At 51.9% G+C, this 13085-nt stretch overlaps 1 protein-coding gene across 4 annotated transcripts in view; it reads left to right on the plus strand.

Moving 5' to 3' along the window:
* The first annotated feature begins 8504 nt into the window (after positions 1–8504).
* The window catches only part of SH3BP4 (SH3 domain binding protein 4), a 92013-nt gene continuing 87432 nt past the window's right edge, over positions 8505–13085 (plus strand). For 3 of the 4 annotated variants that reach the window (XM_036857987.1, XM_036857986.1, XM_036857985.1), the window contains exon 1: positions 8592–8828. The gene's annotated coding sequence lies outside the window, so the exon portion shown is untranslated. Of the gene's footprint in view, positions 8829–13085 lie in introns of all 4 variants that reach the window. The other variant, XM_036857989.1, reaches the window with a different exon arrangement.

Genomic DNA, 13085 nt, shown 5'->3' on the forward strand with positions numbered 1-13085 from the left:
GACGTTCAGATGAGCAGTAAGGTCTGCTGGTGGCTGGGGAAGAATGAATCATGAAGTCAAGACTGAGACTGTTGTGGAGGCCCAATGAGCATGACCTCCCCTTGATGCCAAGTGCACTGGAGAAATAGGGCCCGTGCACTCGTCAGTGGCTGGAATCTCAGATTTTAGAGTGGGGCAGACCCAGAGTCAAAGTCTATGTCTATTCTTAGCTGAGTCATTCAAATTCTCTGAGCCTCTGTTTCTGGATTAACCATGTGGTACTTCGATGACACCTGGGGCCAATTCCTCAACATAGTAAACAACTTGCCCTGAAGCGTGCTTTTCAAATGCAAAGCAACCAGTCCAGAGTTCACACACCTCATTTATTAGGCCCTCACATTCCAGGCTATTATCCACCTGCCCTAATCACACTAGGGCCAGATAGCAGACAGCTAGGGGCAGCTCGTAGGCCCCAGAACCTGCTGCAATTATTCAAAATAGCCAGTCCAAGCCTGCTTACCCTGCGGTGCCCATTCCTTGCCTTGGAAAGCACAGTACAGCTTTCTTGCCCACATCCCCCTATTCCCTCTGCCTCCCACCAAAGCCTGGTGCCTCTCCATGTGGCCCTGGGGGCCACGTCTCCTGTTTCTAGGGAACTGTATGATAGGCTTCTTTGTCTTTGTCACTTCTGCATCTGCGTGTCCTATCATACATGATTAGGACAAATCCTGGGTACCCTGAAAACAGTTTCCATAACTTCAGAGTGGGGATGATGAGGGTTATGCCCGCCTTCTAGGGCTGCTGTGGGGACTGAGCACAGTCACCCACCTAAGGTGCTGGCACAAGGCCCCTGCCAGGACTGATACACTGTGGCAATTATTACCATCTTCATTACCTGAAAACCTCTACATCCCAGGGCCACGCTTCCAGAAAAAGTGACAGATTTATGTCCTGTTGGCTGACTTGTTCTGTGTCCATACTTAAGATGTGGAGGTTTTTTGTTTTTTTTTTTTAATTTATTTTATTTATTTATTTTTGGCTGCATTGGGTCTTCATTGCTGTACGTGGGCTTTCTCTAGTTGTGGCGAGCGGGGGCTACTCTTCGTTGTGGTGTGCAGTCTTCTCATTGTGGTGGCTTCTCTTGCTGCGGAGCACGGGCTCTAGGCGCACAGGCTTCAGTAGTTGCAGCACACGCGCTCAGTAGTTGCGGCTCGCGGGCTCTAGAGCGCAGGCTCAGTAGTTGTGGCGCACGGGCTTGGTCACTCTGCGGCATGTGGGATCTTCCCGGACCAGGGCTCGAACTCGTGTCCCCTGCATTGGCAGGCAGATTCTCAACCACTGCGCCACCAGGGAAGCCCCAGATTTGGAGGTTCTGATTGGCCGGGCCTGGAGCTGGGGGTGGGGTGAGCCCTACTAGAAGCACACATGATTCCCTGAAAGAAACCGAGGGGGTTTAGATGGTAGATAAGATAATCCAAGCACACACTAGAAGCCAGTAGTTCAAATGGTTGTTGTTAACTTTTGAAGGGTTAAAAACCACATGAGGACCAGAACTTTGTCTCTATCCAGTGAGAAACATGCTATTTAATTAGTCACCTCAAGTCCATTTTTCTCTCTGACCCCAAAAAAGACTACAAAAGCAAAAATGTGGCTAAGATGGGTACAATGTGAAGAAAAGCTTCTTATCACAGCAGAGAAAAAGAAAAAGGAAAGAAGAAGGAAGGAAAGGAGAGAGAGAGTGAGGGAAGGAGAAGAATGCTCTTCTTAAAATCTTATACATACAAAAACCCACTCCACCAGAAGACATAACAGCAAAACAGAAGAAAAACTTTGCTAAGGAATCTGTGTCTACATCAATTCTCTGTCATTAGGAAGAGAGTCTAACGCTTCTTGTGGCCGTTCATGCTCTATAAAAATTGAAAAATTTATGTTGATAGTTGAGTTTTATGAAAGACATGGTGGGTTTTGGACCAAGGTACTATTTTCCAGTGTAATTCTCTTTTTCTTACAAACAATGAATTCTTATAAACAATGACTTCCGCCTGGAAGGTTTTAGACACCTAGGATTCTAAAAGGCTCTCCTTCCCGCCACACTGACATATTTGAAATCCACCCAAGGGTCTTTCCCAACGGACTGCTTAACAGAAAGCAGTGGATTACGTGTTTTACGGCAAGGGCACTGCGAAAAGGAATCAGCACTCCCTATGGCAGCAGTGCAACAGTTTTCACTGGTTCTGGAAAATTCTAATCCCAATTTGAACCCATATTTAAGCCTAATTTAAACCCATGTTGATATGGCCAGTAGGAACTGATTTTTTTGAAAAAGAAGAAAGCAGCATGCCCCTGGCCATGTGGAAAGCCATGTGCACACAATAGGAACAAGTCCAGGCAAATCTCAGACCTCCAGGCAGACTTTTCTGCTCTTCATGCTGCTTCCTAAGCACCGCTTGCAATTCCCAAACTGACCTCACCCTTAAATTCTCAAACTGACTGAATTTTGTTAAACTCTCATAGTTTGACGTGGAAATATTCACTGTGGTGAGGCCAGCCTTATGCAATTGGGGTTCTGCGCTGTGCAGGACACCCCAGGGTTGGAGCTAGCCTGTCTGTACAGCCACAGCGTCCCTGGGGTCACACATCCCACCTGGCACGACACCCAGTGAGCAGCTTGTTTCCTTCCCAGAGCAGGTTCTGCTTGGGACTCTGCCCCCTCCTCCCGGCTTCTAAGCCTAAGGCAAATTATACTTGCCCTTTGCAATCCAGCCCTGAGGATGCCCACCCCCACCTGCATCCAGGCTGGGTCAGGTGGCTGTCCTGTGTGCACCCTGACACCTAATTGACTACTTAACACCCTACAGAGTAATTTCTTGTTCCCACAGCTGTCTGATTCTTAGATAAAAGGATCTAAGTTGTACTTATGTTCTTATCCCGGGATCCTAGCACACTGCCTGCTATATAATAAGCATTCTAGACATATTTGTTAAATGAGTAACTGAATAAATGAGGAAGGAAATGAATATTTATTTAGAAGTATTTCTAGAAGTTTCCGGAAAGCCACAGAACTCCTTTCAGCTGACTTTTTTGTCTATCTCCCTTCTGGATTCTGCACATGCACGTGTGACATCCTAGTCATGCCCCTGTGGGTATGAATTAATTAAGGACACCCAGCAGGATGGAGGGCTCAGTGTCACAGCATTTTAGGGTGGGAAGGATAGAGGCTTCCGAGAACGGCAAATAGGTCACCCAACATTTTCTGACCAAACAGAGACTCTCTTGCAGCTCATGACTTGTTGAATTCTGAGCTGAGCGGGGAGCAGGTGAGGATGCAGCAGCATCTGAACGCCCCTTGATTCCCCGCATCCCTGCACGGTCACTGGGCTTTGGGGGCCCAGCACCTGCGAACCTCTCCACCGACACCTCTCATGGTTCTCCACCTCACTCTTTCATTCCAACTGCACTGCTCTCATGGCAGTTCCAGAAGGGCATGAAGCTTTTTCTAGCCTCTGTGAACTAAACTATTGCCTGCCGTATCAGTAAACAAAGGACATTGCAGCCATCAAGCCATCACATTAAAGCTGCCGGGATGGTGAGCCCCAAGGGAACTCTGAACGGAGGCAGGATGCCCCCTCCCCCCATCGAATCATCAGGTTACAGCCACCCACCCCACGCGTGGTGCACCCGAGGAGACTCAGGATAAGAGAGCACAGGACGCTGGCCCCAGACAGCTGAGGTGCGTATCAAAGGAATGATTTCAGTACGCCCAGACTCTTGCATCTTCCCATACGTAAAAAAGCGCTACACTCCTTAACTTGAGATACCTGGTTTTCCTTCACTAACAGTAATCTTTTGATGTTCCGACTACCTGATCTTTGTTGCAAAAACTCCTGTACATCCTGGCTCCCTCCACCGCCCTTGCCTCTTCAGAACGGTTTCTTAGCGTTATCTGAGATGCTGTGTCCTGGGCTTGAAGTCCTCGGAATGTCTGCCAAGTAAAACATAACGTTCAAATTTTAGGTTGTGCCATTTTCTTCCATCGATATCTCAAAGTCTTCGCATATGCTGTTCTCTCTGCCTGGCGTGCCCCTCCCTGATTTCTTTCACTTTGGGTCTGATGTCCCCTGTCCTACCTAAGTCAGGTGTCTCATTATCTCTTGGCTCAGGTGATTTCCTTTAGAGCATGTGCCACCCACAGGCTTGTCCCTCTCCTTCTGTCTCAAACCACCACCGGACTCTCAGCACCAAGAGAGCAGAGCTGATGCTGTCTCGCCCAGCCTCCTGTTCTCAGGGCTGAGCCCAGGGCCTAGCACACAGGTGTCCAATAAATATTTCTCAAGTGCACAACTGTCACTCTGTAGGCTTGTGGCTCATGCCGGGAGCATGTTCTCCCTCAACTGAAATCCACAGAGGGTCCTCAGCCAGGCCAGGGTTTTCCTAAGAGCCCCCTCTTCACATTCTGAGTCAGAGACTGCAAATTTGAAATTCCATTCGGCCACATTGATGATATAGATTCCACTGGAAAAATACCTTATGCCTTACGCTTATCTTTTCTCCCTTAGCTGTGTTTTGTATCTTTTTATTCTCTTCTCCCCATGACGTGGACGTTTGGTCAGTACTGATTTCTCTTCACCAAAAGAACATTATTCTTTTGATTTCCTTGTTGAGAATGCCCTTGTGCATAGAAAGATACTTTCACCAAGAGCCCACCTGAGATTCCTGAGTAGTTACTTCCTAATGTGAAGAATATTTTTACAGGCGGCTAGAATGCTACAACATTAGCAAGCTTTGGTAGAGTTCAGGGCAGTATATATCCCTTAGGAGTTATTCTTGTTTGAGCTGCTATTATTTCTGGCAGTGCTGTATGTACTTTGGGAAGCCCCAGGAATGAATCTTTGGTGGTGATGGTTGGTGTGGCTTAAGCTCACACCACCGCTGCCTTAAATAAAAGCGCTGCCATGTTGACGGCCCAAATCCACTCCAGCCTCCTCTAACTTCCTGTGCCTTTCACTTTCCTACACACAGGAGACTTCCTCAAACGGCATTTTCTCCGATACACTGAGTACATGCCGTTATAGAGGAGCCCACACTCCTGGAGAAATTTGGCAGGTGAAGTCATTTTGTGAAGTCTGAAGGTCACTTTTCTTGGACTCTCTCATCAACACTTTTCCCTCAGGGTAATGTGGTCAGTTCCTTGGGAACTAAGGTGGCTTGCAAAGAGGTATGTCTATGTACAGCTGATGTAAAACCAGGAATGAGAGAATAACTTGTAAGTATGTGTGTGTATACATGATAACAATAGCTTATATTTATAAATGCTGTATGCTCTGCGCTGAGCAATCTGCACAAAATATTTCATTCAATCCTTGCAAGTATTGTGCCCATCTCAAGATGAGAAAACACCCAGCCGTTAAGTGGTGGGGCTGGCATTCGACCCCAGGCAGCTTGATTTCAGTACTCTATTTGTGCGTGTGTACATTCATATATGTATATGTACACCATCCACATCACACACGTATCATATATACATACACGTGTGCTAACGTACATGTAAATGCTTAGGAAAAGTTTCTGGGTGGACACAATACTCTGTTAACTGTGGGAAGGGTATGAAATTGGGGGGTGGACACAATACTCTGTTAACTGTGGGAAAGGGTATGAAATTGGGGGTCGATGCCTACTTGTTACCCTACCCATTCCTCTAATCATTTGAATCCTTTGAAACAAACATGGATTATTTCTGTACTGAAAAAAACCAAGTTATCGATTTTGCTGAATGTGTCTCCACTAGAAATGTTTACTGAGTCACTGAATGTTGTGTATGGCTCATGTTTTTTTCCTTTCTTTTGCCTTTGGAAGGGCAAGTAGGAAAAACTGGCGGGATGAGAAAGCATAAAGTTAACAGGGAGCAGCATCTTGAGACCTCCTTGCCTTCCAGAACACCAAGGACCGAACAGTCCACAGACAACTTACCCCTGGCCACGGGACACTGTCTCTCCAGCTCATTCCTGCCTCAAATCCAAGCGCTTCGGCAGTGAGAGTACAAGAGAATCTGTTCATGTCTTTTTCGCGACTCTCTTTAAACATTCTGACTTCCATAAACTCATCCTCTCGAAGGATGCCGGCTGGTTTGAAGATGCTCATGGCACCACGATACCAAGTACCGGGTTGGTACAGCTGTGGACACCATGAGACATGCTCTTTGTCCCTCCAGGTGAACGGAGCAGGCGCTTTGCTTATTTGCACTGTACCCTGCATTTCTACCGCAATTCGTTCTTTGTGCATTTTAACATCTCTTCCTCCCTCACTGATCAGTGAACTCAGCTTTTCCCAGACCAGACCTTGACTTTCTTATTTGATTGTTTTTGTGTTTTGCCCTTGCTCCCTTCCTCAGCGTGGCTGCGAGCTTTTCCATGCGTTGGGCCATTTGTGTGCTTCTGGGGATTGTTTTTTCATACCCTTTGTCCATTTTCTACTGGCCTGTCTTGTTCAGTGCTTTACAGCCATTTTTACACAGTAAGGCTATTAGTCATTGGGAAAAGCAGTAATAATAGTAGCTAAAGCATAACGAATGCTACTCTGCGCCAGGCCCTCTGCTACGCACTTTACATGCTCCACTGAATTTTCATTCTCATTTAGGAACCTCAGTCACAGAGATTCAAGCCCAGCAGGCTGGCTCCCAGGTTAGTACTCTCAACGTGTTCTTATACCACTAAGGACATCCTGGGCCCTCACACGCCCTAGACACCCTCCTCCTCTCCGAGGCTTTTCTACCTGTCCTTTCAGGGTGACTGCTTCCTTTTGAAATCTGCAACATATATTTTAGGGCTAATTGTATCCATTTTCAGAAATTCAATTGTCCTAACACATAGATGACACCCAAATCAGAACACCAGTCTCCACCCTTCCAGATCCATGTCTCTATCTTCCTGTGTCTCCTTCTGAAAATTCAACACGGACTTCAAGTTGAGGTGGTAGAAAACCAGATCCCTGAGGTAAAGGGAGGTCTCCAAGACCAACGGAGCTGCAAGGGCTTGGGATCCAGAAAATACTGGGTTTAAATTCAGACTCATGCCCCAAGGGATCATGACACAGTACATAAGGTCTAAAGTCACCTACAAAATGGGAATAGTAATACTCTTGGCTTTGCTAGGTAATGGTGAGGAATGACTCAAGGAGTGTCTAGTTCTGGCCACGGAACAGCAAACGTTAGCGTTTCTCCCGCTGAAGACCTGTGCTTCCTTCTGCTTTCTGCGTTGCAGGGGGCTTCCAGGCCTGCAGTAGGGTAGTTGGTGGTCCCCGAATCGGTCAGAGCCCAACCTCTGGAGTGGCCTCGGGTCAAATTCTGGTTCTACCAGTTTGTTGCTGTCAAATTAATTCTCCAAGGTTCAGGCTACTCATGCATGAAATGGACTAAGGAGGGTAGCCAAGTGTGGGATTTCTTGAGGATTAAATGTTCCAGTCCATGGAAAGTGCTTGCCACACAGTAAGTGGTGCGTTCATTCACAGAGCATTTATTGAGTACCTGCTACGTGCCAGGCATGTTCTAGGCGATGGTGACCCAGCGGTGTACCGGCCATTGAAAGTGTAAATGGCTAAACGCTATGTATTCCATTTGCGATCTGCTTAGCAGGAAGTTCTTTGTAATTCTCCATGTGACTGCCTTTTTCTTGTTCTTACTTTTTAAACTTTGCGCTGGTCCGCAGTCTCGTACCTGCTTTTTTCCCACGGTCCTAGACAAGTGTGTCGTAAGAAGGATTTTGAGAATTAGGCGCCACAGTCCGCGGCCTGGTCAACGCCAGCTTGCGGATCCAAACCTCACCCAGGGGTCTCCGCTTGGGGCTCCCAGAGAAGGAGTGGGAGGATGGAGATGCCAGGGGCTTATGAGCGCTGCCAAAAGGTCGCGATGCAACAGCCACTTCTAGATTTGCTCGGTATCAAGGACCACGATCCCGGGGACGCCCGGCCGCCTGGACCTCGCTCCCTGGCCGGCGCCTAAAGGAGGAAGAGGAGGAGACGCCGAGGCCGGATCCCCGCCGGGGCTCGGGGAGACGCGGCGCCAGACCCAGCCTGCGCGCGCTCCCCCGCCCGGCCTCCCCGCGCGCCCCGGCTCGGCCACGCCCCTCCGCCCTCGCCCCGCCCCCGCGGACCCCACCCCACCCCCGCCTCCCGGCCGCCGCGGCTCGCCCCTCCCCCAGCCTCCAGGCGACAAAGGCTCGGCCCCACCCCCTGCTTTTCCACCCCTCACCCCCGCCCTCCCCTCGGCAGCTTCAGATAGGCCCCGCCCCTCCACTATAGCCTCGCCCACTAATTATTCACACCCCGCCCCACTTTTCAGCCGCCTTCTAGACCCCGCCCCCTCTGAGCTTGCCCCGCCCCCTGCTAGTCCACACTCCGCCCCTGCCTCCCGGAGGCCCAGGATAGGACCCGTCACCTCCTTCTCCAGGTTTTCCTCCCACCCCAGTCTCCCCAGGGGGCTCGGCTCAGACTCTGCCCCCGCCGCCCAAGGCCCAGCGCCGGCGCAGGACCACCCCTCTCCCGCGGCCCCGCCTCCGAACCCCCGCCCCCTGGACCCCGCCCGGGTCGGGAGACCACCCCTGCAGCCGGCTCCCTGGTCTTGGTCTCGCGCGCCCCGCCCCCGCCCCCGCGGCCCCGCCCCGGCGCGGGGACCACCCTCCGCCCGCGGAGGCGGGGGCCAAGCGCTCGGGGCACTCTCGGCTGTCCCGGCCCTTCGCCGCCGCCGCCGCCGCCGCCGCCGCGCGGTGGTTCCTGCGGATCCGCGTGCGCCGCCGGCCGGGAGAGCTCTCAGACCGCGAGGAGCGCCGCAGGAACCCGTGGGACGCAATGCGAGCCAGGTAGGCAGGCTGCACCCCGGGCCGTCCCCTGCGGGCCTCTCCAGCCCCGCGCCCAGCCTCTCTCCCGCGGCGCCTGCTGGGGCTCGGCGGGTTTGCACGCCTCGCGGGCGCCGCTCGTTCCCCCGCCGCCTGAGTTCGGGGCTCCGGGGTGCCCGGGCGCGGCTGGCGCCGGACGGCTTCGGGAAGCCTCTCGCGCCCCTCGTGCTCCTGGGGGACCCAGTCACCCCGGCGCAGGCGGGCGAGCCGGGGTTCCGGGCACGGAGCGGCACTCATGGCCCCCGCGTGCGCCCGGGGGATCCCCCTCCCCTGGCCCTAGCGCTTCCCGAGGCCGGCCCTGAAGGGTGGCCCGCCTCGGCGACCGGACGCGTCCTCGGGGCGCTCGGCTCGGGGGGCTTGGGCGCTCCCAGGGCTGGAGGGGCCGGGGCTTCCTCTGGCGCGGCCCAGGGGAGGAGGGAAGGGCGCGCGGTCCCGGGTTAAACTTGGTGACAGTGCATATTTCAACTTCTTCGGAGACCTTTTATTTTAGGATGGAAATGAAAACCCCGATTTCTGGCTTGGCCGTCCGGGGACCGAGCAGCCGCGAGGTGACAGCGCCGGCGGCGGGCGGGTGGGGACGGCCGGCAGAGACGCACGTTGCTGAGTGGTGTTTGCCGGGAAGCCCGCTCCGCGGTGCGGATTGGTGGTCTGCAGGATCCCAGCCTTGGAGTGCGGCGGCTCCTAGCCCGGGGCAGGTCGTGCAGCCGGTGGGACCAGGCCGCGCTGGCTCTTCCCCGGGGTGTTGGGCGGCCGGCGGTGCCGCCAGGGGGGCGCAGCGGGACGGCGGCCGGGCTTCCTGCGTGAGGAGAGGCGGGTGGAGCCTCACCGGTCAATGAGATTTAAAAAGGGAACGCCGGGCTGGGTTTTATCCGTGCTTATTCTTTCAAAGTTAGTGCAGCAGATCGGTACCGTGTGCTTTGTCAGTAGTAAGAAGTTCGCATAACTTTTGTTTCGATCACAAAAGCAATATATTCTCTGGGTAGAAATCAGAAGTATAAACAGTGAAACAAACCATCATTGATCCCACAGTTCCTGCCGGCCTCAATATTTACACTTTGATATTCACATTTCACAGGCTTGCGGATCTAATCGATAAGTTTACAAGTGGAGCCTCTCTTGACTAAATGAAAGCAATCCTTTTGTGCAGCTCTCCCCTTCCCACCCTTCTAACTGGGTGTGTCTCCGAGCACCAAAGTTTGGGTGTATCGGCCAGGCTCCCTTCTCAGGCTGAGTCCCCTTTCCAGTGTGTGGTGTTCTCCATGCCTTCTGTAGGCTGGAGATGGAGAGAGAAGCCAGCAGTCAGCTAGACCACTGGCTCAGACTGGATTGGCTGTGGTTTTGGTTCCTTGCCTTGAAAAAATGAAGGTAATGTTTCTCAATCTGCTGCTCAGGGCACCATAAAAATTAATGGGTGGTTTGCAAAGCGTTTGACACCCTTGGGTGGACAGTGGCGGTGCTTTGTGGGGCTGGGGGTGTCCCTTGCTTTCGTCATCAAATAAAACAGTCTGTCTCCTACTTGGCCATCCTGACCAGGAAACGGGCGCCAGGAGTGACTGGTGGGGTCCGGAGAAGGTTCCTTGGTTCCCTGCTCGGTACAGTCGGCCCAGGCTAAGCCCCGCAGAAAATGGGGGGCTTGGAAGGAGACAGAACTCCCCAATCCACCTTCCCTGTCTGCTTTCTGCACGTGGGCAGATGTGGAGAGTGTGAGGGGGCTTTGACGTTAAGACGGGACCCAGGGTTCACAGGCCTGATGCCCGCCCATCCAGAATACCGAGGCCTGCTGATCCAAGAGGGAACAGTTAGTTCTGGGAGAAGGGCTCAGGCTGTGAACAACCCTGGCTTCCTAGGCATTTGTTTTATGGCTCTCTTGTTTACGAAATGAACAATGACCAGCTCAGATCTGCGGTGCCTGAGAAGCTTCTGTGAGCTTTAATTTTTTTCCTGTTGTCCCAAGCCTCTGGCATCGTGCTTTACGGGGCTTTTTAAACAATTGGGAGAAACTCATATCATTTGTTAACGTCTGATACCGAAAGCAGGAGGTGCCGCACAGGTTGCCTTTTGTTCCCCTTGCACAAAGCAGCGGTGATGGAAGCTCCTCTTTCTTTAGCAGGTCTCGAGGGCTCCAGTTTGTCATTTGATAGTTTCATTTTTTTTTTATTGTCGCTGCCACCAGCACTTTGTTCTGCCCAATGTCTAGTAGCTGACCAGACCCCAGACACAGGGGGGACCCAGAAAGTGGTCTGGACAAGTTGCTTATAAGTGTCCTTCCGGGGCTCATCGACTCTTAGTACTGTGCCCCGAATTTTCTCCGCGTAGGGAGGAAAGGGGGAGTCTTCCTGGATTTTCTTCTCTACTGCTGTTTGCTAACTGGATTTCTGGTTGCCCAGCAGCCTGGAATTGTTTTCCTGCCGGCTGCTTCAACAGACCTTTTTCTTATTCTAATGGTTCTAGTGTGATGATAAGATTTGCTAACGTAAGTGGGGTTTGCGCCCAGGGTCCTGGGAGGCCACTCCTGAGTTTAAATCCTGGCACCCGGGCCTGCGAAGTGTGGGAGGGTGTGTGCGCTTCCTTCTTCCCGGGGAGGAGGCCAGCTGACTTCCCTCAGCTTCTTAAGGGGAGCCCTTGGCCCAAACAAGGTTAGGAGTTAACTGCTGTGTTGGGCCCTGGCTGACCTCACCCCCAGCTCGGGGCAAACCTCCGTGGCTCCGTGTTTGAGGAACCAGCCTTGCGCCTGCCCGATACTCAACTGAGGAGAAGCCGTTGTTCAGCCAGTGGGCCTTGCTCCATCCACGTGGGTTTCCCTTAGCTTTGTTATTTTCAGATTCGACACCCGCATTGGGCCACGTTGCAGTTTTTCTTCTGAGAATTGGATTCAGGCCCCTGGGATATTTCCTAAGGCCCTGGAGATGGGCGCTAGGACTTATTTGCCCTGAGGTCACTGCCTGATAACCAGGAACTGGGAAGGGTCACCGTGCAGGTAAGTAGACTTTGCCATGACTGCGTGGCCAGGAGGGGAGCCCGGGGGCCATCCAGTGTCGCACTCAGCTTCCAGCGAGCTGGGTCTCCCGCCTCCCCAGCTGTCTGCACAATAGAAGCCCCATGTTCTCCCATCACACCCTGGAGAGTTAACAAAAAAAACAGTTCAGCCAGCCCTCACACACAAGGGAACCATCCAGCTACTTACTCAGGGCCTTCAGGGAGCCCGAGCCTGCTTCTCCGTGGGCCCCGAGGGCATCGTGTGTTATCGGACCGCACGTCTGATGCCATGAGGACCAGTGTCTCAGGGGAAAGGATGTCGCGATGTTCAGCCTTTAGAAGGCAAGAGAACGCCGAAGGTATTTTAGAAACAGGGTGTGTGATGTGTTTCTAGGAAGGGTGAAATTCCTTATCGTGCCTCACTGCTTCCCATCCACCAGGTGTAAAAAAATAGCTTCCCAAACCTTCGATAAGAAAATATGGACTTGTGGGAGTAGAATGGTGTCCTGAGTTCAACTAATTTAAGTCGAGATTCAGGGTGTTTTTTAACGGGCATCGCTTGCTGAGGGTTTGTGATAGACCAGGTCCGGGGTGCACACTTTTATCCTCGCAAAAACAGCGAGGGGTTCCATTTTACAGGGAAGCTAGAATTGAAGTAGTTGCTCCAATCTAATCGTCCCAGTAAGTGCTTGATTTGAACCTGGACCTGCCTGGGCCCAGAGCTCTTCTTCACAGCTCCCAGTGTGCCAGAACGAAAGAAACAGGTCACACCTTCGGGAGCGTGAAGACACAGGCATGGAGATAGCAGAGTGCCTGCCTCCCTTACACAATGACCGAAAAAAGGTGATGAAGTCTTTAAAACCGTAAGAATTTTCGTAGTCTAAACGGAAAGCAACCCGTTTGCACCTTTGCTCCCCGAGAGCCGTGCCCTTGCGCCCGGTCTGCAAGGTAAAGTTTGATGTGTTTGGAAGATTGCGATTTTGAAGGTGGGACAACTCAGACAGAATCTGCTCTGAAGTTTGTCTTTGTACCATGAAAAGAGGGTATTCTGGGCAGATGAAGTCACTAGAATAAGATTAAGATTATGGGAAGGCTGTTAAGTAAATGTAAGATGAGGGTCCACCTTCCACTCTACAATCAAATAAAGGATATGCTAATGAGATTATTCTTATCTGCTCCATCAAAGCTCGTCTTAGGGGAACTCTCAGAGCTGATGCCTGGTAGCCCGACTCTTCTGAACAAATT

Source organism: Balaenoptera musculus, chromosome 7 (assembly GCF_009873245.2).
Source record: "Balaenoptera musculus isolate JJ_BM4_2016_0621 chromosome 7, mBalMus1.pri.v3, whole genome shotgun sequence".
NCBI classification, from domain to species: domain Eukaryota; kingdom Metazoa; phylum Chordata; class Mammalia; order Artiodactyla; family Balaenopteridae; genus Balaenoptera; species Balaenoptera musculus.